Genomic DNA, 27,406 nt, shown 5'->3' on the forward strand with positions numbered 1-27,406 from the left:
TGCCTCCAAAAGCGAGAGAGCGACTCGCTCCTCCTCCCTGCCCGACCGCCGCCCGCTGAATGACGGCGGCTGCGCGGGGACGGGCGTCTGATCAACCGCCACCCCGGCGCTACCAACTGCGGCCAGGGAGAGAGGGGGGGTCGAGTGGGAGGGGGGTGGGTAAAACCCACCTCCTGACCCTCAAAACCCCGCTCAGCCCCACGCAACCTGGCTCTAAATCGACCCCCAACCCTTTGCCGCATCGAAACCGCCCTTTCTTTGCGTTTTTTCCTTGCATTTGGAATAAATTCCCAGCTGGTTCCCCCCCCTCCCCTCCCCCGCTTTGATTCCCTGGCCGCGAATGGACGGACTGCACCATTCGCTGGAAGGGGTGTTTGTGTGTGTGGGGGGGGGGGCGGTTGTCCTCCACTGGGTGGTTTTTGGTACAGTCCAGCTACAGGAGTTTGAGGTGAGATTGTGGAGGGTGGAGGGAGGGAGGAGGGTGAGGTGGGGGGGTTCCTCTCCTCAGACCTCCTCTAAAACTCACCCTCACAGCCCCCCCCCCCTCAACACCTCCCCCAGCAGCTGCCTCCAGCAATGACCACATAGTGAGAATATAGTGAGTGAGAATATAGTGAGAACATAGTGAGAATATAGTGAGAAGATAGTGAGTGAGAATATAGTGAGAATATGGTGAGAATATAGTGAGAATATAGTGAGAAGATAGTGAGTGAGAATATAGTGAGAATATAGTGAGTGAGAATATAGTGAGAATATAGTGAGTGAGAATATAGTGAGAACATAGTGAGTGAGAATATAGTGAGAATATAGTGAGTGAGAATATAGTGAGAATATAGTGAGAATATAGTGAGTGAGAATATAGTGAGAATATAGTGAGAATATAGTGAGAAGATAGTGAGTGAGAATATAGTGAGAATATAGTGAGAACATGGTGAGAATATAGTGAGTGAGAATATAGTGAGAACATAGTGAGTGAGAATATAGTGAGAATATAGTGAGTGAGAATATAGTGAGAATATAGTGAGTGAGAATATAGTGAGAACATAGTGAGTGAGAATATAGTGAGAATATAGTGAGTGAGAATATAGTGAGAATATAGTGAGAATATAGTGAGTGAGAATATAGTGAGAATATAGTGAGAATATAGTGAGTGAGAATATAGTGAGAACATAGTGAGTGAGAATATAGTGAGAATATAGTGAGAATATAGTGAGTGAGAATATAGTGAGAATATAGTGAGAATATAGTGAGTGAGAATATAGTGAGAACATAGTGAGTGAGAATATAGTGAGAATATAGTGAGAATATAGTGAGTGAGAATATAGTGAGAATATAGTGAGTGAGAATATAGTGAGAATATAGTGAGTGAGAATATAGTGAGAATATAGTGAGTGAGAATATAGTGAGAATATAGTGAGTGAGAATATAGTGAGAATATAGTGAGTGAGAATATAGTGAGAATATAGTGAGAATATAGTGAGTGAGACTATAGTGAGAATATAGTGAGTGAGAATATAGTGAGAACATAGTGAGTGAGAATATAGTGAGAATATAGTGAGTGAGAATATAGTGAGAATATAGTGAGTGAGAATATAGTGAGAACATAGTGAGTGAGAATATAGTGAGAATATAGTGAGTGAGAATATAGTGAGAATATAGTGAGTGAGAATATAGTGAGAACATAGTGAGTGAGAATATAGTGAGAATATAGTGAGTGAGAATATAGTGAGAATATAGTGAGTGAGAATATAGTGAGAATATAGTGAGAATATAGTGAGTGAGAATATAGTGAGAATATAGTGAGTGAGAATATAGTGAGAACATAGTGAGTGAGAATATAGTGAGACTATAGTGAGTGAGAATATAGTGAGAATATAGTGAGTGAGAATATAGTGAGAATATAGTGAGTGAGAATATAGTGAGAATATAGTGAGTGAGAATATAGTGAGAATATAGTGAGTGAGAATATAGTGAGTGAGAATATAGTGAGAAGATAGTGAGTGAGAATATAGTGAGAATATAGTGAGAACATGGTGAGAATATAGTGAGAATATAGTGAGTGAGAATATAGTGAGAATATAGTGAGAATATAGTGAGTGAGAATATAGTGAGAACATGGTGAGAAGATAGTGAGTGAGAATATAGTGAGAATATAGTGAGAATATAGTGAGTGAGAATATAGTGAGAACATGGTGAGAAGATAGTGAGTGAGAATATAGTGAGAACATGGTGAGAAGATAGTGAGTGAGAATATAGTGAGAACATAGTGAGAATATAGTGAGAAGATAGTGAGTGAGAATATAGTGAGAACATGGTGAGAAGATAGTGAGTGAGAATATAGTGAGAATATAGTGAGTGAGAATATAGTGAGAACATGGTGAGAAGATAGTGAGTGAGAATATAGTGAGAATATAGTGAGAACATGGTGAGAAGATAGTGAGTGAGAATATAGTGAGAATATGGTGAGAAGATAGTGAGTGAGAATATAGTGAGAACATGGTGAGAAGATAGTGAGTGAGAATATAGTGAGAACATAGTGAGAAGATAGTGAGTGAGAATATAGTGAGAACATAGTGAGAATATAGTGAGAACATAGTGAGAAGATAGTGAGTGAGAATATAGTGAGAATATGGTGAGAATATAGTGAGAAGATAGTGAGTGAGAATATAGTGAGAACATAGTGAGAATATAGTGAGAACATAGTGAGAATATAGTGAGTGAGAATATAGTGAGAATATGGTGAGAATATAGTGAGAACATAGTGAGAATATAGTGAGTGAGAATATAGTGAGAATATGGTGAGAATATAGTGAGAACATAGTGAGAATATAGTGAGAAGATAGTGAGTGAGAAGATAGTGAGAAGATAGTGAGAAGATAGTGAGTGAGAATATAGTGAGAATATAGTGAGAAGATAGTGAGAAGATAGTGAGTGAGAATATAGTGAGAATATAGTGAGAAGATAGTGAGTGAGAATATAGTGAGAATATAGTGAGAACATAGTGAGAATATAGTGAGAAGATAGTGAGTGAGAATATAGTGAGAATATAGTGAGAACATGGTGAGAAGATAGTGAGTGAGAATATAGTGAGAAGATAGTGAGTGAGAATATAGTGAGAATATAGTGAGAACATAGTGAGAACATGGTGAGAATATGGTGAGAAGATAGTGAGTGAGAATATAGTGAGATAGTGAGAATATAGTGAGAACATGGTGAGATAGTGAGAACACAGTGAGAACATAGTGAGAATATGGTGAGAAGATAGTGAGTGAGAATATAGTGAGAACATAGTGAGAACATGGTGAGAAGATAGTGAGTGAGAATATAGTGAGATAGTGAGAATATAGTGAGAACATGGTGAGATAGTGAGAACACAGTGAGAACATAGTGAGAATATGGTGAGAAGATAGTGAGTGAGAATATAGTGAGATAGTGAGAACATAGTGAGAACATGGTGAGAATATGGTGAGAAGATAGTGAGTGAGAATATAGTGAGATAGTGAGAATATAGTGAGAACATGGTGAGATAGTGAGAACACAGTGAGAACATAGTGAGAATATGGTGAGAAGATAGTGAGTGAGAATATAGTGAGATAGTGAGAACATAGTGAGAACATGGTGAGAATATGGTGAGAAGATAGTGAGTGAGAATATAGTGAGATAGTGAGAATATAGTGAGAACATGGTGAGATAGTGAGAACACAGTGAGAACATAGTGAGAATATGGTGAGAAGATAGTGAGTGAGAATATAGTGAGAACATAGTGAGAACATAGTGAGAATATAGTGAGAACATAGTGAGATAGTGAGTGAGAATATAGTGAGAACACAGTGAGAACATAGTGAGAACATAGTGAGATAGTGAGTGAGAATATAGTGAGAACACAGTGAGAACATAGTGAGAATATAGTGATAAGATAGTGAGTGAGAATATAGTGAGATAGTGAGAACATAGTGAGAATATAGTGAGAACATGGTGAGAAGATAGTGAGAACATGGTGAGAAGATAGTGAGTGAGAATATAGTGAGAACACAGTGAGAACATGGTGAGAAGATAGTGAGTGAGAATATAGTGAGATAGTGAGAACACAGTGAGAACATAGTGAGAAGATAGTGAGAATATAGTGAGATAGTGAGAACACAGTGAGAACATAGTGAGAACATGGTGAGAAGATAGTGAGTGAGAATATAGTGAGATAGTGAGAACACAGTGAGAACATAGTGAGAACATGGTGAGAATATAGTGAGAACATAGTGAGATAGTGAGTGAGAATATAGTGAGATAGTGAGAACACAGTGAGAACATGGTGAGAAGATAGTGAGTGAGAACATAGTGAGAATATAGTAAGATAGTGAGAAGATAGTGAGAACATAGTGAGGAGATAGTGAGAACATAGTAAGAAGATAGTGAGATAGTGAGAACATAGTGAGAATATAGTGAGAACATAGTAAGAAGATAGTGAGAAGATAGTGAGATAGTGAGAAGATAGTGAGAACATAGTGAGGAGATAGTGAGATAGTGAGAAGATAGTGAGATAGTGAGAAGATAGTGAGAACATAGTGAGAAGATAGTGAGAAGATAGTGAGATAGTGAGAAGATAGTGAGAACATAGTGAGAAGATAGTGAGAACGTGAGAAGATAGTGAGATAGTGAGAACATAGTGAGAATATAGTGAGAACATAGTAAGAAGATAGTGAGAACATAGTGAGAACATAGTGAGAAGATAGTGAGAACGTGAGAAGATAGTGAGATAGTGAGAACATAGTGAGAATATAGTGAGAACATAGTAAGAAGATAGTGAGAACATAGTGAGAAGATAATGAGATAGTGAGAACATAGTGAGAAGATAGTGAGATAGTGAGAACATAGTGAGATAGTGAGAACATAGTGAGAATATAGTGAGAACATAGTGAGAATATAGTAAGAACATAGTAAGATAGTGAGAACATAGTGAGAACATAGTAAGATAGTGAGAACATAGTGAGATAGTGAGAACATAATGAGGTAGTGAGAACATAGTGAGAATATAGTGAGATAGCGAGAATATAGTGAGAACATAGTGGGAAGATAGTGAGAACATAGTGAGAACATAGTAAGATAGTGAGAACATAGTAAGATAGTGAGAACATAATGAGGTAGTGAGAACATAGTGAGAATATAGTGAGATAGTGAGAACATAGTGAGAACATAGTAAGATAGTGAGAACATAGTGAGAACATAGTGAGTGAGAATATAGTGAGAACACAGTGAGAACATAGTGAGAACATAGTGAGAATATAGTAAGATAGTGAGAACATAGTGAGGAGATAGTGAGAACATAGTGAGAACACAGTGAGATAGTGAGAACACAGTGAGAACATAGTAAGATAGTGAGAACATAATGAGGTAGTGAGAATATAGTGAGAACATAGTGAGAACATAGTGAGAACATAGTGAGATAGTGAGAACATAGTAAGAACATAATAAGAACATAGTGAGAACATAGTAAGAACATAGTGAGAAAATAGTAAGATAGTGAGAACATAGTAAGATAGTGAGAACATAGTAAGATAGTGAGAACATAATGAGGTAGTGAGAACATAGTGAGAATATAGTGAGATAGTGAGAACATAGTGAGAACATAGTAAGATAGTGAGAACATAGTGAGTGAGAATATAGTGAGAACACAGTGAGAACATAGTGAGAACATAGTGAGAATATAGTAAGATAGTGAGAACATAGTGAGGAGATAGTGAGAACATAGTGAGAACATAGTGAGAACACAGTGAGATAGTGAGAACACAGTGAGAACATAGTAAGATAGTGAGAACATAATGAGGTAGTGAGAATATAGTGAGAACATAGTGAGAATATAGTGAGAACATAGTGAGAACACAGTGAGATAGTGAGAACACAGTGAGATAGTGAGAACATAGTGAGATAGTGAGAACATAGTAAGAACATAATAAGAACATAGTAAGAACATAGTAAGAACATAATAAGAACATAGTGAGAACATAATAAGAACATAGTGAGAACATAATAAGAACATAGTGAGAATATAGTAAGAACATAACAAGAACATAAGAACATACTGAGAACATGTGAGAACATAATAAGAACATAATAAGAACATAGTGAGAACATAGTGAGAACTTAATAAGAACATAGTGAGAACATAATAAGAACATAGTGAGAACATAGTAAGAACATAATGAGAACATAGTAAGAACATAATAAGAACATAGTGAGAACATAATTAGATTACATAAGAACATGGTGAGAACATAGTGAGAATATAGTGAGAACATAGTGAGAATAATAAGGACATAGTAAGAACATAAGAACATAATAAGAACATAGTGAGAACACGGCGACCTTCACCCTCTGACATGGAACATGAAATCATTCCCATTCTGCATTCCCTTCTGCAGTAATCCCACCTCGACAGTGCATCTCTCCCCAACACCCAGACTGAGGAGAAGGAGTCAGATTGAGGAGAAGGGGTCAGATTTAGGGGAAGGGGTCAGATTGAGGAGAAGGGGTCAGATTGAGGAGAAGGGGTCAGATTGGGGAGAAGGGGTCAGATTGAGGGGAAGGGGTCAGATTGAGGAGAAGGGGTCAGATTGAGGAGAAGGGGTCAGATTGAGGAGAAGGGGTCAGATTGAGGAGAATGGGTCAGATTGAGGAGAAGGGGTCAGATTGAGGAGAAGGGGTCAGATTGAGGAGAAGGGGTCAGATTGAGGAGAATGGGTCAGATTGAGGAGAAGGGGTCAGATTTAGGGGAAGGGGTCAGATTGAGGAGAAGGGGTCAGATTGAGGAGAAGGGGTCAGATTGAGGAGAAGGGGTCAGATTTAGGGGAAGGGGTCAGATTGAGGAGAAGGGGTCAGATTGGGGAGAAGGGGTCAGATTTAGGGGAAGGGGTTAGATTGAGGAGAAGGGGTCATATTGGGGAGAAGAGGTCAGATTGGGGAGAATGGGTCAGATTGGGGAGAAGGGGTAAGATTGAGGAGAAGGGGTCAGATTGGGGAGAAGGGGTCAGATTGAGGAGAAGGGGTCAGAAGGAGGAGAAGGGGTCAGATTGAGGAGACCGGGTCAGATTGAGGAGAAGGGGTCAGATTGAGGGGAAGGGGTCAGATTGAGGAGACGAGGTCAGATTGAGGAGAAGAGGTCAGATTGGGGAGAAGGGGTCAGATTGAGGAGAAGGGGTCAGATTGAGGAGAAGGGGTCAAATTGGGGAGAAGGGGTCAGATTGAGGAGCAAATGGTCAAATTGAAAATTTCATCAATGACCTTCCCTCCATCATAAGGTCAGAAATGGGGATGTTCGCTGATGATTGCACAGTGTTCAGTTCCATTCACAACCCCTCAGATAATGAAGCAGTCCGAGCCCGCATGCAGCAAGACCTGGACAACATCCAGGCTTGGGCTGATAAGTGGCAAGTAACATTCGCGCCAGATAAGTTCCAGGCAATGACCATCTCCAACAAGAGAGAGTCTAACCACCTCCCCTTGACATTCAACGGCATTACCATCGCCGAATCCCCCACCATCAACATCCTGGGGGTCACCATTGACCAGAAACTTAACTGGACCAGCCATATAAATACTGTGGCTACAAGAGCAGGTCAGAGGCTGGGTATTCTGCGGTGAGTGACTCACCTCCTGACTCCCCAAAGCCTTTCCACCATCTACAAGGCACAAGTCAGGAGTGTGATGGAATACTCTCCACTTGCCTGGATGAGTGCAGCTCCAACAACACTCAAGAAGCTCGACACCATCCAGGACAAAGCAGCCCGCTTGATTGGCACCCCATCCACCACCCTAAACATTCACTCCCTTCACCACCGGCGCACCGTGGCTGCAGTGTGTACCATCCACAGGATGCACTGCAGCAACTCGCCAAGGCTTCTTCGACAGCACCTCCCAAACCCGCGACCTCTACCACCTAGAAGGACAAGGGTAGCAGGCACATGGGGACAACACCACCTGCACGTTCCCCTCCAAGTCACACACCATCCCGACTTGGAAATATATCGCCGTTCCTTCATTGTCGCTGGGTCAAAATCCTGGAACTCCCTTCCTAACAGCACTGTGGGAGAACCTTCACCACACGGACTGCAGCGGTTCAAGAAGACGGCTCACCACCACCTTCTCAAGGGGCAATTAGGGATGGGCAATAAATGCCGGCCTCGCCAGCGACGCCCACATCCCTTGAACGAATAATAAAAAAAGGCCAGTTGTGAACCTGTGGTGAAATGAGTGTAATTCCTACCCACAGCCAGTCAGTGGTGTGGGGCCTCGATTCTCACACAGCCCGGATAGCTCAGTCGGTAGAGCATCAGACTTTTAATCTGAGGGCCCAGGGTTCAAGTCCCTGTTCGGGCGATGATTTTATCGATGAAAACACCACATTGGGAAAATATCATCTCCTGGAAAGAATCAGGCTGTGGGGCAAATCTTTAAAATGTTTTATATCAGACATCGAAAGAGCCGGAAATGCTGGAAACGATCAGTCGGCCAGGAAGCGTCTGTTCAGAGAGAAACAGAGTTCACATTTCAGGGCGATGACCTGTCCTCAGAAACTCCAAATGAGTTTTATCGAGGCAGCGGGAAAGATCGGAGGGAATTGCTCGTGTTTCGTGCGGCTGCAGGAAAGTGAGAATTTATAATCTTTTGTTAAAAGGAACGCCTGATAAATGACTCGAACCCTGAAACCTCAGATTAAAACTCAGAGGCTCGACCGACTGGGCTATCAGGGCTCGTGTGTTTCCTGTCACACGGTGACCGTCACCCTCTGACATGGAACATGAAATCATTCCCATTCTGCATTCCCTTCTGCAGTAATCCCACCTCGACAGTTCATCTCTCCCCGACACCCAGACTGAGGAGAAGGAGTCAGATTGAGGGGCAGGGGTCAGATTGAGGGGCAGGGGTCAGATTGAGGAGATGGGGTCAGATGGAGGAGAATGGGTCAGATTGAGGGGCAGGGGTCAGATTGAGGGGCAGGGGTCAGATTGAGGGGCAGGGGTCAGATTGAGGAGATGGGGTCAGATTGAGGAAAAGGGGTCAGATTGGGGAGAAGAGGTCAGATTGGGGAGAAGGGGTCAGATTGAGGAGAAGGGGTCAGATTGGGGAGAAGGGGTCAGATTGGGGAGAAGGGGTCAGATTAGGGAGAAGCGGTCAGATTGAGGGGCAGGGGTCAGATTGAGGAGAAGGGGTCAGATTGAGGAGAAGGGGTCAGATTGAGGAGAAAGGGGTCAGATTGGGGAGAAGGGGTCAGATTAGGGAGAAGCGGTCAGATTGAGGGGCAGGGGTCAGATTGAGGAGAAGAGGTCAGATTGAGGAGAAGGGGTCAGATTGAGGAGAAGGGGTCAGATTGAGGAGAAGGGGTCACAGTGAGGAGAAAGGGGTCAGATTGATGGGAAGGTGTCACATTGAGGAGAAAGAGGTCAGGTTGAGGAGAAGGGGTCAGATTGAGGAGAAGGGGTCACAGTGAGGAGAAAGGGGTCAGATTGATGGGAAGGTGTCACATTGAGGAGAAAGAGGTCAGGTTGAGGAGATGAGGTCAGATTGAGGAGAAGGGGTCAGATTGAGGAGAAGGGGTCAGATTGAGGAGAAGGGGTCAGATTGAGGAGAAGGGGTCAGATTGAGGAGAAGGGGTCAGATTGAGGGGAAGGGGTCAGATTGATGAGAAGGGGTCAGATTGAGGGGAAGGGGTCAGATTAGGGAGAAGCGGTCAGATTGAGGAGAAGGGGTCAGATTTAGGGGAAGGGGTCAGATTGAGGAGAAGGGGTCAGATTGGGGAGAAGGGGTCAGATTTAGGGGAAGGGGTTAGATTGAGGAGAAGGGGTCAGATTGAGGAGAAGGGGTCATATTGGGGAGAAGAGGTCAGATTGAGGAGAAGGGGTCAGATTGAGGAGAAGGGGTCAGATTGGGAAGAAGGGGTCAGATTGAGGAGAAAGGGTCATATTGGGGAGAAGGGGTCAGATTGGGGAGAAGGGGTCAGATTGAGGAGAAGGGGTCAGATTGGGGAAACGAGGTCAGATTGGGGAGAAGGGGTCAGATTGAGGAGAAGGAGTCAGATTGAGGAGAAGGGGTCAGAAGGAGGAGAAGGGGTCAGATTGAGGAGAAGGGGTCAGATTGAGGAGACGAGGTCAGATTGAGGAGAAGGAGTCAGATTGAGGAGAAGGGGTCAGATTGGGGAGAAGGGGTCAGATTGAGGAGAAGGGGTCAGATTGGGGAAACGAGGTCAGATTGGGGAGAAGGGGTCAGATTGAGGAGAAGGAGTCAGATTGAGGAGAAGGGGTCAGAAGGAGGAGAAGGGGTCAGATTGAGGAGACCGGGTCAGATTGAGGAGAAGGGGTCAGATTGAGGAGAAGGGGTCAGATTGAGGAGACGAGGTCAGATTGAGGAGAAGAGGTCAGATTGGGGAGAAGGGGTCAGATTGAGGAGAAGGGGTCAGATTGAGGAGAAGGGGTCAAATTGGGGAGAAGGGGTCAGATTGAGGAGCAAATGGTCAAATTGAAAATTTCATCAATGACCTTCCCTCCATCATAAGGTCAGAAATGGGGATGTTCGCTGATGATTGCACAGTCTTCAGTTCCATTCACAACCCCTCAGATAATGAAGCAGTCCGAGCCCGCATGCAGCAAGACCTGGACAACATCCAGGCTTGGGCTGATAAGTGGCAAGTAACATTCGCGCCAGATAAGTGCCAGGCAATGACCATCTCCAACAATTGTAAACAATTTTACAACACCAAGTTATAGTCCAGCAATTTTATTTTAAATTCACAAGCTTTCGGAGATTTTCTCCTTCCTCAGGTAAATGTTTCAAGATCTCCTTGAAGCCTACGCATTTATACATATTGAACAATAATACATGGTGTTTACAGACTGCCCCTGCAACTGCCCGTTGCCAAGGCAATCACCGTGTTCAGACAGAGAGGTGTCATCTGCAGAACCCCCGAATACACATTCAACAAAAAAACAAACAGGGAAAAAAAAAACAGAGAAAAAAAAACACAGAGAGAGGCAGAAACATCCGGAAGGCAGAGAGAGCCAGCAAATGACCCATTATATTAAAAACAGATAACATTTGTTCGCTGGTGGGGTAACGTGTAGCGTGACATGAACCCAAGATCCCGGTTGAGGCCGTCCTCATGGGTGCGGAACTTGGCTATCAATTTCTGCTCGACGATTTTGCGTTGTCGTGTGTCTCGAAGGCCGCCTTGGAGTACGCTTACCCGAAGGTCGGTGGATGAATGTCCATGACTGCTGAAGTGTTCCCCGACTGGGAGGGAACCCTCCTGTTTGGCGATTGTTGCGCGGTGTCCGTTCATCCGTTGTCGCAGCGTCTGCATGGTCTCGCCAATGTACCATGCTCTGGGGCATCCTTTCCTGCAACGTATGAGGTAGACAACGTTGGCCGAGTCACAGGAGTATGAACCATGCACCTGGTGGGTGGTGTCATCTCGTGTGATGGTGGTATCTGTGTCGATGATCTGGCATGTCTTGCAGAGGTTACCGTGGCAGGGTTGTGTGGCGTCGTGGACGCTGTTCTCTTGAAAGCTGGGTAGTTTGCTGCGAACGATGGTCTGTTTGAGGTTGGGTGGCTGTTTAAAGGCGAGTAGTGGAGGTGTGGGGATGGCCATAGCGAGGTGTTTGTCCTCATTGATGACATGTTGAAGGCTGCGGAGAACATGGCGTAGTTTCTCCGCTCCGGGGAAGTACTGGACGACAAAGGGTACTCTGTTGGTTGCGTCCCGTGTTAGTCTCCTGAGGAGGTCTATGCGATTTTTTGCTGTGGCCCGTCGGAACTGTCGATCGATGAGTCGAGCGTCATATCCCGTTCTTACTAGGGCGTCTTTCAGCGTCTGTAGGTGTCCATCGCGTTCCTCCTCGTCTGAGCAGACCCTGTGTATTCGCAGGGCCTGTCCATAGGGGATGGCCTCTTTGACGTGGTTAGGGTGGAAGCTGGAAAAGTGGAGCATCGTGAGGTTGTCCGTGGGCTTGCGGTAGAGTGAGGTGCTGAGGTGCCCGTCTTTGATGGAGATTCGTGTGTCCAAGAAAGAAACTGATTCTGAGGAGTAGTCCATGGTGAGCTTGATGGTGGGATGGAACTTGTTGATGTTATCGTGTAGTCTCTTTAGTGATTCCTTGCCGTGGGTCCATAGAAAGAAAATGTCGTCGATGTATCTGGTGTATAGTGTTGGTTGGAGGTCTTGTGCAGTGAAGAAGTCCTGCTCGAACTTGTGCATGAAAATGTTGGCGTATTGGGGTGCGAATTTGGTCCCCATGGCTGTTCCGTGTGTTTGGGTAAAGAACTGGTTATTGAAGGTGAAGACATTGTGATCCAGGATGAAGCGGATGAGTTGTAGGATGGCTTCCGGAGATTGGCTGTTGTTGGTGTTGAGTATTGATGCTGTCGCAGCGATGCCGTCATCGTGGGGGATACTGGTGTATAGTGCCGAGACGTCCATCGTGGTGAGAAGTGTTCCTGGTTCAACTGGTCCGTGGGTACTGAGTTTTTGTAGGAAGTCTGTAGTGTCGCGACAGAAGCTGGGGGTTCCCTGTACGATGGGTTTCAGGATGCCCTCGATGTATCCAGAGAGGTTCTCACACAGGGTTCCGTTGCCTGATACGATGGGACGTCCGGGTGTGTTGGCTTTGTGTATCTTTGGGAGGCAGTAGAAGTCTCCCACGCGGGGATTACGTGGGATGAGAATGCGTAGGATGCTTTGAAGGTCTGGATCGAAGGTCTTGATCAGTTTGTTGAGCTGGTGGGTGTGTTCTTTGGTCGGATCTGCGGGTAACCGTCTGTAGTGTTCCTGGTTGTCCAGTTGTCGGTATGCTTCTTTGCAATAGTCTAAACTACCCAGCTTTCAAGAGAACAGCGTCCACGACGCCACACAACCCTGCCACGGTAACCTCTGCAAGACATGCCAGATCATCGACACAGATACCACCATCACACGAGATGACACCACCCACCAGGTGCATGGTTCATACTCCTGTGACTCGGCCAACGTTGTCTACCTCATACGTTGCAGGAAAGGATGCCCCAGAGCATGGTACATTGGCGAGACCATGCAGACGCTGCGACAACGGATGAACGGACACCGCGCAACAATCGCCAAACAGGAGGGTTCCCTCCCAGTCGGGGAACACTTCAGCAGTCATGGACATTCATCCACCGACCTTCGGGTAAGCGTACTCCAAGGCGGCCTTCGAGACACACGACAACGCAAAATCGTCGAGCAGAAATTGATAGCCAAGTTCCGCACCCATGAGGACGGCCTCAACCGGGATCTTGGGTTCATGTCACGCTACACGTTACCCCACCAGCGAACAAATGTTATCTGTTTTTAATATAATGGGTCATTTGCTGGCTCTCTCTGCCTTCCGGATGTTTCTGCCTCTCTCTGTGTTTTTTTTTTTTCTCTGTTTTTTTTTCCCCTGTTTGTTTTTTTGTTGAATGTGTATTCGGGGGTTCTGCAGATGACACCTCTCTGTCTGAACACGGTGATTGCCTTGGCAACGGGCAGTTGCAGGGGCAGTCTGTAAACACCATGTATTATTGTTCAATATGTATAAATGCGTAGGCTTCAAGGAGATCTTGAAACATTTACCTGAGGAAGGAGAAAATCTCCGAAAGCTTGTGAATTTAAAATAAAATTGCTGGACTATAACTTGGTGTTGTAAAATTGTTTACAATTGTCAACCCCAGTCCATCACCGGCATCTCCACATCATCTCCAACAAGAGAGAGTCTAACCACCTCCCCTTGACATTCAACGGCATTACCATCGCCGAATCCCCCACCATCAACATCCTGGGGGTCACCATTGACCAGAAACTTAACTGGACCAGCCATATAAATACTGTGGCTACGAGAGCAGGTCAGAGGCTGGGTATTCTGCGGCGAGTGACTCACCTCCTGACTCCCCAAAGCCTTTCCACCATCTACAAGGCACAAGTCAGGAGTGTGATGGAATACTCTCCACTTGCCTGGATGAGTGCAGCTCCAACAACACTCAAGAAGCTCGACACCATCCAGGACAAAGCAGCCCGCTTGATTGGCACCCCATCCACCACCCTAAACATTCACTCCCTTCACCACCGGCGCACTGTGGCTGCAGTGTGGACCATCCACAGGATGCACTGCAGCAACCCGCCAAGGCTTCTTCGACAGCACCTCCCAAACCCGCGACCTCTACCACCTAGAAGGACAAGAGCAGCAGGCACATGGGAACAACACCACCTGCACGTCCCCCTCCGAGTCACACACCATCCCGACTTGGAAATATATCGGCCGTTCCTTCATCGTCGCTGGGTCAAAATCCTGGAACTCCCTTCCTAACAGCACTGTGGGAGAACCGTCACCACACGGACTGCAGCGGTTCAAGAAGGCGGCTCACCACCACCTTCTCAAGGGGCAATTAGGGATGGGCAATAAATGCCGGCCTCGCCCAGCGACGCCCACATCTCATGAACGAATAATAACAAAAGGCCAGTTGTGAATCTGTGGTGAAATGAGTGTAATTCCTACCCACAGCCCGTCAGTGCTGTGGGGCCTCAATCCTCACACAGCCCGGATAGCTCAGTCGGTAGAGCATCAGACTTTTAATCTGAGGGTCCAGGGTTCAAGTCCCTGTTCGGGCGATGATTTTATCGATGAAAACACCACATTGAGAAAATATCATCTCCTGGAAAGAATCAGGCTGTGGGGCAAATGTTTCATATCAGATATCGAAAGAGCCGGAAATGCTGGAAACGATCAGTCGGCCAGGAAGCGTCTGTTCAGAGAGAAACAGAGTTCACATTTCAGGCCGATGACCTGTCCTCAGAAACTCCAAATGAGTTTTATCGAGGCAGCGGGAAAGATCGGAGGGAATTGCTCGTGTTTCGTGCGGCTGCAGGAAAGTGAGAATTTATAATCTTTTGTTAAAAGGAACGCCTGATAAATGACTCGAACCCTGAAACCTCAGATTAAAACTCAGAGGCTCGACCGACTGGGCTATCAGGGCTCATGTGTTTCCTGTCACACGGTGACCGTCACCCTCTGACATGGAACATGAAATCATTCCCATTCTGCATTCCCTTCTGCAGCAATCCCACCTCGACAGTGCATCTCTCCCCAACACCCAGACTGAGGAGAAGGAGTCAGATTGAGGGGCAGGGGTCAGATTGAGGAGATGGGGTCAGATTGAGGAGATGGGGTCAGATGGAGGAGAAGGGGTCAGATTGAGGAGAAGGGGTCAGATTCTGGGGAAGGGGTCAGATTGAGGAGAAGGGGTCAGATTCTGGGGAAGGGGTCAGATTGAGGAGAAGGGGTCAGGTTGAGGAGAAGGGGTCAGGTTGGGGAGAAGGGGTCAGATTGAGGAGATGGGGTCAGATTGAGGAGCAGGGGTCAGATTGAGGAGAAGGGGTCAGGTTGAGGAGCAGGGGTCAGATTGAGGAGATGGGGTCAGATTGAGGAGCAGGGGTCAGATTGAGGAGAAGGGGTCAGATTGAGGAGCAGGGGTCAGATTGAGGAGAAGGGGTCAGGTTGGGGAGAAGGGGTCAGATTAGGGAGAAGGGGTCAGATTGACTTATCGGGAGAGGTTAGACAGACTGGGACTTTTTTCCCTGGAGAGTAGGAGGTTTAGGGGTGATCTTATAGAAGTCTATAAAATAATGAGGGGCAGAGATAAGGTAGATAGTCAAAATCTTTTCCCAAAGGTCGGGGAGTCTATAACGAGGGGGCATAGATTTAAGGTGAGAGGGGAGAGATACAAAAGGGTCCAGAGGGGCAATTTTTTCACTCAAAGGGTGGTGAGTGTCTGGAACGAGCTGCCAGAGGCAGTAGTAGAGGCGGGTACAATTTTGTCTTTTAAAAAGCATTTGGACAGTTACATGGGTAAGATGGGTATAGAGGGATATGGGCCAAGTGCAGGCAATTGGGACTAGCTTAGTGGTATAAACTGGGCGACATGGACATGTTGGGCCGAAGGGCCTGTTTCCATGTTGTGAACTTCTATGATTCTATGATTCTATGAGGGGCAGGGGTCAGATTGAGGAGAAGAGGTCAGATTGAGGAGAAGAGGTCAGATTGATGGGAAGGGGTCACATTGAGGAGAACGAGGTCAGGTTAAGGAGATGAGGTCAGATTGAGGAGAAGGGGTCAGATTGAGGAGAAGGGGTCAGATTGGGGAGAAGGGGTCAAATTGAGGAGAAGGGGTCAGATTGGGGAGAAGGGGTCAGATTGAGGAGAAGGGATCAGATTGGGGAGAAGGGGTCAGATTGGGGAGAAGGGGTCAGATTGGGCAGAAGGGGTCAGATTGAGGAGCAGGGATCAGATTGAGGGGAAGGGGTCACATTGAGGAGAAAGGGGTCAGATTGAGGAGAAGGGGTCAGATTGAGGGGTAGAGGTCAGATTGAGGAGAAGGGGTCAGATTGAGGAGAAGGGGTCAGATTGAGGAGCAGGGATCAGATTGAGGGGAAGGGGTCACATTGAGGAGAAAGGGGTCAGATTGAGGAGAAGGGGTCAGATTGAGGGGTAGAGGTCAGATTGAGGAGAAGGGGTCAGATTGGGGAGAAGGGGTCAGATTGATGAGAACGGGTCAGATTGAGGAGTAGAGGTCAGATTGAGGAGAAGAGGTCAGATTGAGGAGAAGGGGTCAGATTGAGGAGACGGGGCCCAGATTGAGGTCGGAGGAGACGGGGCCCAGATTGAGGTCGGGAGGAGACGGGGCCCAGATTGAGGTCTGGTGGAGACGGGGCCCAGATTGAGGTCTGGTGGAGACGGGGCCCAGATTGAGGTCTGGTGGAGACGGGGCCCAGATTGAGGTCGGAGGAGACGGGGCCCAGATTGAGGTCGGGGGAGACGGGGCCCAGTTTGAGGTCGGGGGAGACGGGGCCCAGATTGAGGTCGGGGGAGACGGGGCCCAGATTGAGGTCGGGGGAGACGAGGCCCAGATTGAGGTCGGGGGAGACGGGGCCCAGATTGAGGTCGGGGGAGACGGGGCCCAGATTGAGGTCGGGAGGAGACGGGGCCCAGATTGAGGTCGGGGGAGACGGGGCCCAGATTGAGGTCGGGGGAGACGGGGCCCAGATTGAGGTCGGGGGAGACGGGGCCCAGATTGAGGTCGGGGGAGACGGGGCCCAGATTGAGGTCGGGGGAGACGGGGCCCAGATTGAGGTCGGGGGAGACGGGGCCCAGATTGAGGTCTGGTGGAGACGGGGCCCAGATTGAGGTCGGGGGAGACGGGGCCCAGATTGAGGTCGGGGGAGACGGGGCCCAGATTGAGGTCGGGGGAGACGGGGCCCAGATTGAGGTCGGGGGAGACGGGGCCCAGATTGAGGTCGGGGGAGACGGGGCCCAGATTGAGGTCGGGTGGAGTGCGGTCACTTTGAGAAGGAATTGGGCTGTGAAGAGGTTTTGACCTGGAGCAATTTGGTGACGGGACGTGTGTTGAGAGGCCGGTTGTGAACCTGTGGTGAAATGAGTGTAATTCCTACCCACAGCCCATCAGTGGTGTGGGGCCTCGATCCCCACACAGCCCGGATAGCTCAGTCGGTAGAGCATCAGACTTTTAATCTGAGGGCCCAGGGTTCAAGTCCCTGTTCGGGCGATGATTTTATCGATGAAAACACCACATTGGGAAAATATCATCTCCTGGAAAGAATCAGGCTGTGGGGCAAATGTTTTATATCAGATATCGAAAGAGCCGGAAATGCTGGAAACGATCAGTCGGCCAGGAAGCGTCTGTTCAGAGAGAAACAGAGTTCACATTTCAGGGCGATGACCTGTCCTCAGAACCTCCAAATGAGTTTTATCGAGGCAGCGGGAAAGATCGGAGGGAATTGCTCGTGTTTCGTGCGGCTGCAGGAAAGTGATAATTTATAATCTTTTGTTAAAAGGAACGCCTGATAAATGACTCGAACCCTGAAACCTCAGATTAAAACTCAGAGGCTCGACCGACTGGGCTATCAGGGCTCATGTGTTTCCTGTCACACGGTGACCGTCACCCTCTGACATGGAACATGAAATCATTCCCATTCTGCATTCCCTTCTGCAGCAATCCCACCTCGACAGTTCATCTCTCCCCGACACCCAGACTGAGGAGAAGGAGTCAGATTGAGGGGCAGGGGTCAGATTGAGGGGCAGGGGTCAGATTGAGGGGCAGGGGTCAGATTGAGGAGAAGAGGTCAGATTGGGGAGAAGGGGTCAGATTGAGGAGAAGGGGTCAGATTCTGGGGAAGGGGTCAGATTGAGGAGAAGGGGTCAGGTTGAGGAGAAGGGGTCAGATTGAGGAGAAGGGGTCAGGTTGGGGAGAAGGGGTCAGATTGAGGAGAAGGGGTCAGATTGAGGAGAAGGAGTCAGATTGAGGGGAAGGGGTCAGATTGGGGAGAAGGGGTCAGATTGAGGAGAAGGGGTCAGATTCTGGGGAAGGGGTCAGATTGAGGAGAAGGGGTCAGGTTGAGGAGAAGGGGTCAGATTGAGGAGAAGGGGTCAGATTGAGGAGCAGGGGTCAGATTGAGGAGAAGGGGTCAGATTGAGGAGCAGGGGTCAGATTGAGGAGAAGGGGTCAGGTTGGGGAGAAGGAGTCAGATTAGGAAGAAGTGGTCAGATTGACTTATCGGGAGAGGTTAGACAGACTGGGACTTTTTTCCCTGGAGAGTAGGAGGTTTAGGGGTGATCTTATAGAAGTCTATAAAATAATGAGGGGCAGAGATAAGGTCGATAGTCAAAATCTTTTCCCAAAGGTAGGGGAGTCTATAACGAGGGGGCATAGATTTAAGGTGAGAGGGGAGAGATACAAAAGGGTCCAGAGGGGCAATTTTTTCACTCAAAGGGTGGTGAGTGTCTGGAACGAGCTGCCAGAGGCAGTAGTAGAGGCGGGTACAATTTTGTCTTTTAAAAATCATTTGGACAGTTACATGGGTAAGATGGGTATAGAGGGACATGGGCCAAGTGCAGGCAATTGGGATGATCTTAGTGGTATAAACTGGGCGACATGGACATGTTGGGCCGAAGGGCCTGTTTCCATGTTGTAAACTTCTATGATTCTATGATTCTATGAGGGGCAGGGGTCAGATTGAGGAGAAGAGGTCAGATTGAGGAGAAGGGGTCAGATTGGGGAGAAGGAGTCAGATTGAGGAGAAGGAGTCAGATTGAGGAGAAGGGGTCAGATTGGGGAGAAGGGGTCAGATTGAGGAGAAGGGGTCAGATTGGGGAGAAGGAGTCAGATTGAGGAGAAGGGGTCAGATTGGGGAGAAGGAGTCAGATTGGGGAGAAGGAGTCAGATTGAGGAGAAGGGATCAGATTGAGGGGAAGGGGTCAGATTGAGGAGAAGGGGTCAGATTGGGGAGAAGGAGTCAGATTGGGGAGAAGGGGTCAGATTGGGGAGAAGGAGTCAGATTGGGGAGAAGGAGTCAGATTGAGGAGAAGGAGTCAGATTGAGGAGAAGGGGTCAGATTGGGGAGAAGGGGTCAGATTGGGGAGAAGGGGTCAGATTGAGGGGAAGGGGTCAGATTGAGGAGAAGGCGTCAGATTGAGGGGAAGGGGTCAGATTGAGGAGAAAGGGGTCAGATTGAGGAGAAGGGGTCAGATTGAGGAGAAGGGGTCAGATTGAGGAGAAGGAGGCAGATTGGGGAGCAGGGATCAGATTGAGGAGAAGGGATCAGATTGGGGAGAAGGGGTCAGATTGGGGAGAAGGGCTCAGATTGGGGAGAAGGGGTCAGATTGAGGAGAAGAGGTCAGATTGGGGAGAAGGGGTCAGATTGGGGAGAAGGGGTCAGATTGAGGAGAAGGGGTCAGATTGAGGAGAAGGGGTCAGATTGAGGAGCAGGGATCAGATTGAGGGGAAGGGGTCAGATTGGGGAGTAGGGGTCAGATTGAGGAGAAGGGGTCAGATTGAGGGGAAGGGGTCAGATTGAGGAGAAAGGGGTCAGATTGAGGAGAAGGGGTCAGATTGGGGAGAAGGGGTCAGATTGAGGAGAAGAGGTCAGATTGAGGAGAAGGGGTCAGATTGAGGAGAAGGGGTCAGATTGAGGGGAAGGGGTCAGATTGAGGAGAAAGGGGTCAGATTGAGGAGAAGGGGTCAGATTGGGGAGAAGGGGTCAGATTGAGGGGTAGAGGTCAGATTGAGGGGTAGAGGTCAGATTGGGGAGAAAGGGTCAGATTGAGGAGAAGGGGTCAGATTGAGGAGAAGGGGTCAGATTGAGGAGAAGGGGACGGATTGAGGAGATGGGGTCAGATTGAGGAGAAGAGGCCCAGTTTGAGGTCGGGGGAGACGAGGCCCAGTTTGAGGTCGGAGGAGACGGGGCCCAGATTGAGGTCGGAGGAGACGGGGCCCAGATTGAGGTCGGAGGAGACGGGGCCCAGATTGAGGTCGGGGGAGACGGGGCCCAGATTGAAGTCGGGGGAGACGGGGCCCAGATTGAGGTCGGGGGAGACGGGGCCCAGATTGAGGTCGGGGGAGACGGGGCCCAGATTGAGGTCGGGGGAGACGGGGCCCAGATTGAGGTCGGAGGAGACGGGGCCCAGATTGAGGTCGGGGGAGACGGGGCCCAGATTGAGGTCGGAGGAGACGGGGCCCAGATTGAGGTCGGAGGAGACGGGGCCCAGATTGAGGTCGGGAGGAGACGGGGCCCAGATTGAGGTCGGTGGAGACGGGGCCCAGATTGAGGTCGGAGGAGACAGGGCCCAGATTGAGGTCTGGTGGAGACGGGGCCCAGATTGAGGTCGGAGGAGACGGGGCCCAGATTGAGGTCGGGGGAGACGGGGCCCAGTTTGAGGTCGGGGGAGACGGGGCCCAGATTGAGGTCGGAGGAGACGGGGCCCAGATTGAGGTCGGGGGAGACGGGGCCCAGATTGAGGTCGGGGGAGACGGGGCCCAGATTGAGGTCGGGGGAGACGGGGCCCAGATTGAGGTCTGGTGGAGACGGGGCCCAGATTGAGGTCGGAGGAGACGGGGCCCAGATTGAGGTCGGGGGAGACGGGGCCCAGATTGAGGTCGGGGGAGACGGGGCCCAGATTGAGGTCGGGTGGAGACGGGGCCCAGATTGAGGTCGGGTGGAGTGCGGTCACTTTGAGAAGGAATTGGGCTGTGAAGAGGTTTTGACCTGGAGCAATTTGGTGACGGGACGTGTGTTGAGAGGCCGGCTGTGAAGCTGTGGTGAAATGAGTGTAATTCCTACCCACAGCCCGTCAGTGGTGTGGGGCCTCGATCCCCACACAGCCCGGATAGCTCAGTCGGTAGAGCATCAGACTTTTAATCTGAGGGCCCAGGGTTCAAGTCCCTGTTCGGGCGATGATTTTATCGATGAAAACACCACATTGGGAAAATATCATCTCCTGGAAAGAATCAGGCTGTGGGGCAAATGTTTTATATCAGACATCGAAAGAGCCGGAAATGCTGGAAACGATCAGTCGGCCAGGAAGCGTCTGTTCAGAGAGAAACAGAGTTCACATTTCAGGCCGATGACCTGTCCTCAGAACCTCCAAATGAGTTTTATCGAGGCAGCGGGAAAGATCGGAGGGAATTGCTCGTGTTTCGTGCGGCTGCAGGAAAGTGAGAATTTATAATCTTTTGTTAAAAGGAACGCCTGATAAATGACTCGAACCCTGAAACCTCAGATTAAAACTCAGAGGCTCGACCGACTGGGCTATCAGGGCTCGTGTGTTTCCTGTCACACGGTGACCGTCACCCTCTGACATGGAACATGAAATCATTCCCATTCTGCATTCCCTTCTGCAGCAATCCCACCTCGACAGTGCATCTCTCCCCGACACCCAGACTGAGGAGAAGGAGTCAGATTGAGGGGCAGGGGTCAGATTGAGGAGATGGGGTCAGATTGAGGGGCAGGGGTCAGATTGAGGAGAAGAGGTCAGATTGGGGAGAAGGGGTCAGATTGAGGAGAAGGGGTCAGATTCTGGGGAAGGGGTCAGATTGAGGAGAAGGGGTCAGGTTGAGGAGAAGGGGTCAGATTGAGGAGAAGGGGTCAGATTGAGGAGATGGGGTCAGATTGAGGAGCAGGGGTCAGATTGAGGAGAAGGGGTCAGGTTGGGGAGAAGGGGTCAGATTGAGGAGATGGGGTCAGATGGAGGAGAAGGGGTCAGATTGAGGAGAAGGGGTCAGGTTGGGGAGAAGGGGTCAGATTAGGAAGAAGGGGTCAGATTGACTTATAGGGAGAGGTTAGACAGACTGGGACTTTTTTCCCTGGAGAGTAGGAGGTTAAGGGGTGATCTTATAGAAGTCTATAAAATAATGAGGGGCATAGATAAGGTAGATAGTCAAAATCTTTTCCCAAAGGTAGGGGAGTCTATAACGAGGGGGCATAGATTTAAGGTGAGAGGGGAGAGATACAAAAGGGTCCAGAGGGGCAATTTTTTCACTCAAAGGGTGGTGAGTGTCTGGAACGAGCTGCCAGAGGCAGTAGTAGAGGCGGGTACAATTTTGTCTTTTAAAAAGCATTTGGACAGTTACATGGGTAAGATGGGTATCGAGGGACATGGGCCAAGTGCAGGCAATTGGGACTAGCTTAGTGGTATAAACTGGGCGACATGGACATGTTGGGCCGAAGGGCCTGTTTCCATGTTGTAAACTTCGATGATTCTATGATTCTATGAGGGGCAGGGGTCAGATTGAGGAGAAGAGGTCAGATTGAGGAGAAGAGGTCAGATTGAGGAGAAGGGGGTCAGATTGATGGGAAGGGGTCACATTGAGGAGAACGAGGTCAGGTTAAGGAGATGAGGTCAGATTGAGGAGAAGGGGTCAGATAGAGGAGATGAGGTCAGATTGTGGAGAAGGGGTCAGATTGAGGAGAAGGGGTCAGATTGAGGAGAAGGGGTCAGATTGGGGAGCAGGGGTCAGATTGAGGAGAAGGGGTCAGATTGGGGAGCAGGGATCAGATTGAGGAGAAGGGGTCAGATTGGGGAGAAGGTGTCAGATTGAGGAGAAGGGGTCAGATTGAGGGGTAGAGGTCAGATTGAGGAGAAGGGGTCAGATTGAGGAGAAGGGGTCAGATTGATGAGAACGGGTCAGATTGAGGAGCAGAGGTCAGATTGAGGAGAAGAGGTCAGATTGAGGAGAAGGGGTCAGATTGAGGAGACGGGGCCCAGATTGAGGTCGGAGGAGACGGGGCCCAGATTGAGGTCGGGGGAGACGGGGCCCAGATTGAGGTCGGGGGAGACGGGGCCCAGATTGAGGTCGGGGGAGACGGGGCCCAGATTGAGGTCGGAGGAGACGGGGCCCAGATTGAGGTCGGGGGAGACGGGGCCCAGGTTGAGGTCGGGGGAGACGGGGCCCAGATTGAGGTCGGGGGAGACGGGGCCAGATTGAGGTCGGGGGAGACGGGGCCCAGATTGAGGTCGGGGGAGACGGGGCCCAGATTGAGGTCGGGGGAGACGGGGCCCAGATTGAGGTCGGGGGAGACGGGGGCCCAGATTGAGGTCGGGGGAGACGGGGCCCAGATTGAGGTCGGGGGAGACGGGGCCCAGATTGAGGTCGGAGGAGACGGGGCCCAGATTGAGGTCGGAGGAGACGGGGCCCAGATTGAGGTCCGGAGGAGACGGGGCCCAGATTGAGGTCGGGGGAGACGAGGCCCAGATTGAGGTCGGGGGAGACGGGGCCCAGTTTGAGGTCGGGGGAGACGAGGCCCAGATTGAGGTCGGAGGAGACGGGGCCCAGATTGAGGTCGGGGGAGACGGGGCCCAGATTGAGGTCGGAGGAGACGGGGCCCAGATTGAGGTCGGAGGAGACGGGGCCCAGATTGAGGTCGGGTGGAGTGCGGTCACTTTGAGAAGGAATTGGGCTGTGAAGAGGTTTTGACCTGGAGCAATTTGGTGACGGGACGTGTGTTGAGAGGCCGGCTGTGAATCTGTGGTGAAATGAGTGTAATTCCTACCCACAGCCAGTCAGTGCTGTGGGGCCTTGATCCTCACACAGCCCGGATAGCTCAGTCGGTAGAGCATCAGACTTTTAATCTGAGGGCCCAGGGTTCAAGTCCCTGTTCGGGCGATGATTTTATCGATGAAAACACCACATTGGGAAAATATCATCTCCTGGAAAGAATCAGGCTGTGGGGCAAATGTTTTATATCAGACATCGAAAGAGCCGGAAATGCTGGAAACGATCAGTCGGCCAGGAAGCGTCTGTTCAGAGAGAAACAGAGTTCACATTTCAGGCCGATGACCTGTCCTCAGAACCTCCAAATGAGTTTTATCGAGGCAGCGGGAAAGATCGGAGGGAATTGCTCGTGTTTCGTGCGGCTGCAGGAAAGTGAGAATTTATAATCTTTTGTTAAGAGGAACGCCTGATAAATGACTCGAACCCTGAAACCTGAGATTAAAACTCAGAGGCTCGGTCATCTGGGCTATCAGGGCTCATGTGTTTCCTGTCACACGTACAAACATTAATACTTGAAGTATTTGGGGAGCTCTTTCAAAGAGCCAGCACAGGCACGAAGGGCCGAGGGGCCACCTTACATAGAATTACATCGAATTTTACAGCAGAGAAACAGGCCATTCGGCCCGACTGTGGTCTATCCCGGTGTTCCTGCTCCTCCCTCCCGACTCCATCTCACCCTATCACCATCTCCTTCTATCCCTTTCTCCCTCATGTGTTTATCCAGCTTCCCCTTAAATCCATCTCCACTATTCACATCAACTACTCCTTGTGGGAGCGAGTTCCACATTCCCACCGCTCTCTGGGGAAAGAAGTTTCTCCTGAATTCCCCGATTGGATTTATTAGTGACGATCTTATATTTATGGCCCCCGAGTTCTGGTCTCCCCCACAAGTAGAAACATCTTCTCTACGTCTACCCTATCGAACCCCTTCATAATCTTAAAGACCTCGATCAGGTCACCCCTCAGTCTTCTCTTTTCCAGAGAAAAGAGCCCCAGCCTGTTCAGTCTTTCCTGATAGTTATAAACCTCTCAGTTCTGGTACCATCCTTGTAAATCTTTTTTGCACCTTCTCCAGTGCCTCTATATCCTTTTTATAATATGGAGACCAGAACTGTGCACAGTGCTCCCAGTGTGATATGGAGACCAGAACTGTGCACAGTGCTCCCAGTGTGATATGGAGACCAGAACTGTGCACAGTGCTCCCAGTGTGATATGGAGACCAGAACTGTGCACAGTGCTCCCAGTGTGATATGGAGACTAGAACTGTGCACAGTGCTCCCAGTGTGATATGGAGACCAGAACTGTGCACAGTGCTCCCAGTGTGATATGGAGACCAGAACTGTGCACAGTGCTCCCAGTGTGATATGGAGACCAGAACTGTGCACAGTGCTCCCAGTGTGATATGGAGACCAGAACCGTGCACAGTGCTCCAAGTGTGATATGGAGACCAGAACTGTGCACAGTGCTCCAAGTGTGATATGGAGACCAGAACTGTGCACAGTGCTCCCAGTGTGATATGGAGACCAGAACTGTGCACAGTGCTCCAAGTGTGATATGGAGACCAGAACTGTGCACAGTGCTCCCAGTGTGATATGGAGACCAGAACTGTGCACAGTGCTCCAAGTGTGATATGGAGACCAGAACCGTGCACAGTGCTCCAAGTGTGATATGGAGACAAGAAAGAACCTTTCAGTCGGCCAGTGGGAAATTGTGCATTTTTGTTTTATTCGTTCATGGGATGTGGGCGTCGCTGGCGGAGGGCCGGCATTTATTGCCCATCCCTCACTGCCCCTTGAGAAGGTGGTGGTGAGCCGCCTTCTTGAACCGCTGCAGTCCGTGTGGTGACGGTTCTCCCACAGTGCTGTTAGGAAGGGAGTTCCAGGATTTTGACCCAGCGACGATGAAGGAACGGCCGATATATTTCCAAGTCGGGATGGTGTGTGACTCGGAGGGGAACGTGCAGGTGGTGTTGTCCCCATGTACCTGCTGCCCTTGTCCTTCTAGGTGGTAGAGGTCGCGGGTTTGGGAGGTGCTGTCGAAGAAGCCTTGGCGAGTTGCTGCAGTGCATCCTGTGGATGGTGCACACTGCAGCCACTGTGCGCCGGTGGTGAAGGGAGTGAATGTTTAGGGTGGTGGATGGGGTGCCAATCAAGCGGGCTGCTTTGTCCTGAATGGTGTCGAGCTTCTTGAGTGTTGTTGGAGCTGCACTCATCCAGGCAAGTGGAGAGTATTCCATCACACTCCTGACTTGTGCCTTGTAGATGGTGGAAAGGCTTTGGGGAGTCAGGAGGTGAGTCACTCGCCGCAGAATACCCAGCCTCTGACCTGCTCTTACGTAAAATCGCAAATGAATGGAATGAAATGTAATGCATCTGTAATGAATAAGCTGTATTGATTGTAATGAGGCACCCTTGAGCATCATGAACTGTAATGATCATGTATGATTTATTGGAATCATATTCGAACCATAGTTCATGTATCTTGCAGATTGTATTGCTTATGTTTGAAATGTGATTATGACCACTGTATCGTTACAAATTTTATGAATGAAGTGCATTTTTGGAGAAAATAATCCGTTCTTATCAGTTTAACGTCTGCCATGCGCTCCCGGACTCTCAGCGCCACCGTGCGCCGTCCCCGAGGAGGCCGCGGTGGAGATGAGACCGTCACCCATCTCCTTCTGGGATGCGCCTTTGCGAGGTCGGCCGGGAGAGAGATGCAGTGGCGTCTGCCCGGGTTCGTCCCGAGCGCTCGGCGGGGGGACGCACGCCGAGACGGACAGCGACCGCCGCTGGAAGACCATCGACTCGGTGAAAGACCAACCAACCCTCCCGTCGAAACTTGCTCTCTTGCGGCGCGATCCTCGGCCGAGGGTCGCGGAGCGGCGCACTCCAAGGGCCCGGACCGTCTGGACCGTGGACGGGCGCGGCCGCCGCCAAGGCAACCGTTCGGAGCCTTGCTGCCATTGCACACCGAGGGGATGCAGCCAGGGGACCCCCTCGGGCGAAATTTGAGATTCAAATTGATGCGTTACGCCCGTAACGAATCAATAATCTGCATTGAGTGCAATGCAGCCAGGCACCCGAGAGTGTCATGGCCTGTAATGGCGCACAATTGGTGCAACCTGCAAATCGTATCGTCTGCATTGCTCGACGAATGGGGACCAGAGATGGGTCCATTGCATCCCACTCAGTGTTGGGGAGTGGGGGCAGTGGGGGTTTGCAGTCTCTCTGGGGAAGTGGGGGAGGGGTTTGCAGGGGGAGGTGTTCAAACTGGAAGAAAATGCATGTTGTTTTGCAGCGTTGGGGCAATGCATAATAACAGGCATCCTGCAAAGGGTCGATTGCACGTTTTAAACCCGCAGGCTTTGCAGCCCTGGAGCCGCTCGGCCCTCTCCCTCCCTCCCTCCTCTCCCTCTCTGTCCCCTTCTCCCGGGCAAGCCTGGAGCACGAGCTCGGCGGCTCGCTGACGTCACCGCTTCAGCCCCCCCCCCCCCTCCCCCCCCTCCACTGCGCATGCCCGGTGCCTC

At 49.4% G+C, this 27,406-nt stretch overlaps 5 non-coding genes across 5 annotated transcripts; all 5 read left to right on the plus strand.

The window, feature by feature from the left end:
- Positions 1 to 8,294: 8,294 nt before the first annotated feature.
- trnak-uuu (transfer RNA lysine (anticodon UUU)) lies at positions 8,295 to 8,367 on the plus strand. Its single transcript has one exon. It is a non-coding gene; the product is annotated as a tRNA-Lys (tRNA).
- A 6,204-nt stretch (positions 8,368 to 14,571) lies between these two features.
- trnak-uuu (transfer RNA lysine (anticodon UUU)) lies at positions 14,572 to 14,644 on the plus strand. Its single transcript has one exon. It is a non-coding gene; the product is annotated as a tRNA-Lys (tRNA).
- A 2,878-nt stretch (positions 14,645 to 17,522) lies between these two features.
- trnak-uuu (transfer RNA lysine (anticodon UUU)) lies at positions 17,523 to 17,595 on the plus strand. Its single transcript has one exon. It is a non-coding gene; the product is annotated as a tRNA-Lys (tRNA).
- A 3,611-nt stretch (positions 17,596 to 21,206) lies between these two features.
- trnak-uuu (transfer RNA lysine (anticodon UUU)) lies at positions 21,207 to 21,279 on the plus strand. The gene has a single exon. It is a non-coding gene; the product is annotated as a tRNA-Lys (tRNA).
- A 2,636-nt stretch (positions 21,280 to 23,915) lies between these two features.
- trnak-uuu (transfer RNA lysine (anticodon UUU)) lies at positions 23,916 to 23,988 on the plus strand. Its single transcript has one exon. It is a non-coding gene; the product is annotated as a tRNA-Lys (tRNA).
- The last annotated feature ends 3,418 nt before the right edge of the window (positions 23,989 to 27,406 follow it).

This window comes from Heptranchias perlo, unplaced genomic scaffold (assembly GCF_035084215.1).
Source record: "Heptranchias perlo isolate sHepPer1 unplaced genomic scaffold, sHepPer1.hap1 HAP1_SCAFFOLD_729, whole genome shotgun sequence".
Lineage (NCBI taxonomy): Eukaryota > Metazoa > Chordata > Chondrichthyes > Hexanchiformes > Hexanchidae > Heptranchias > Heptranchias perlo.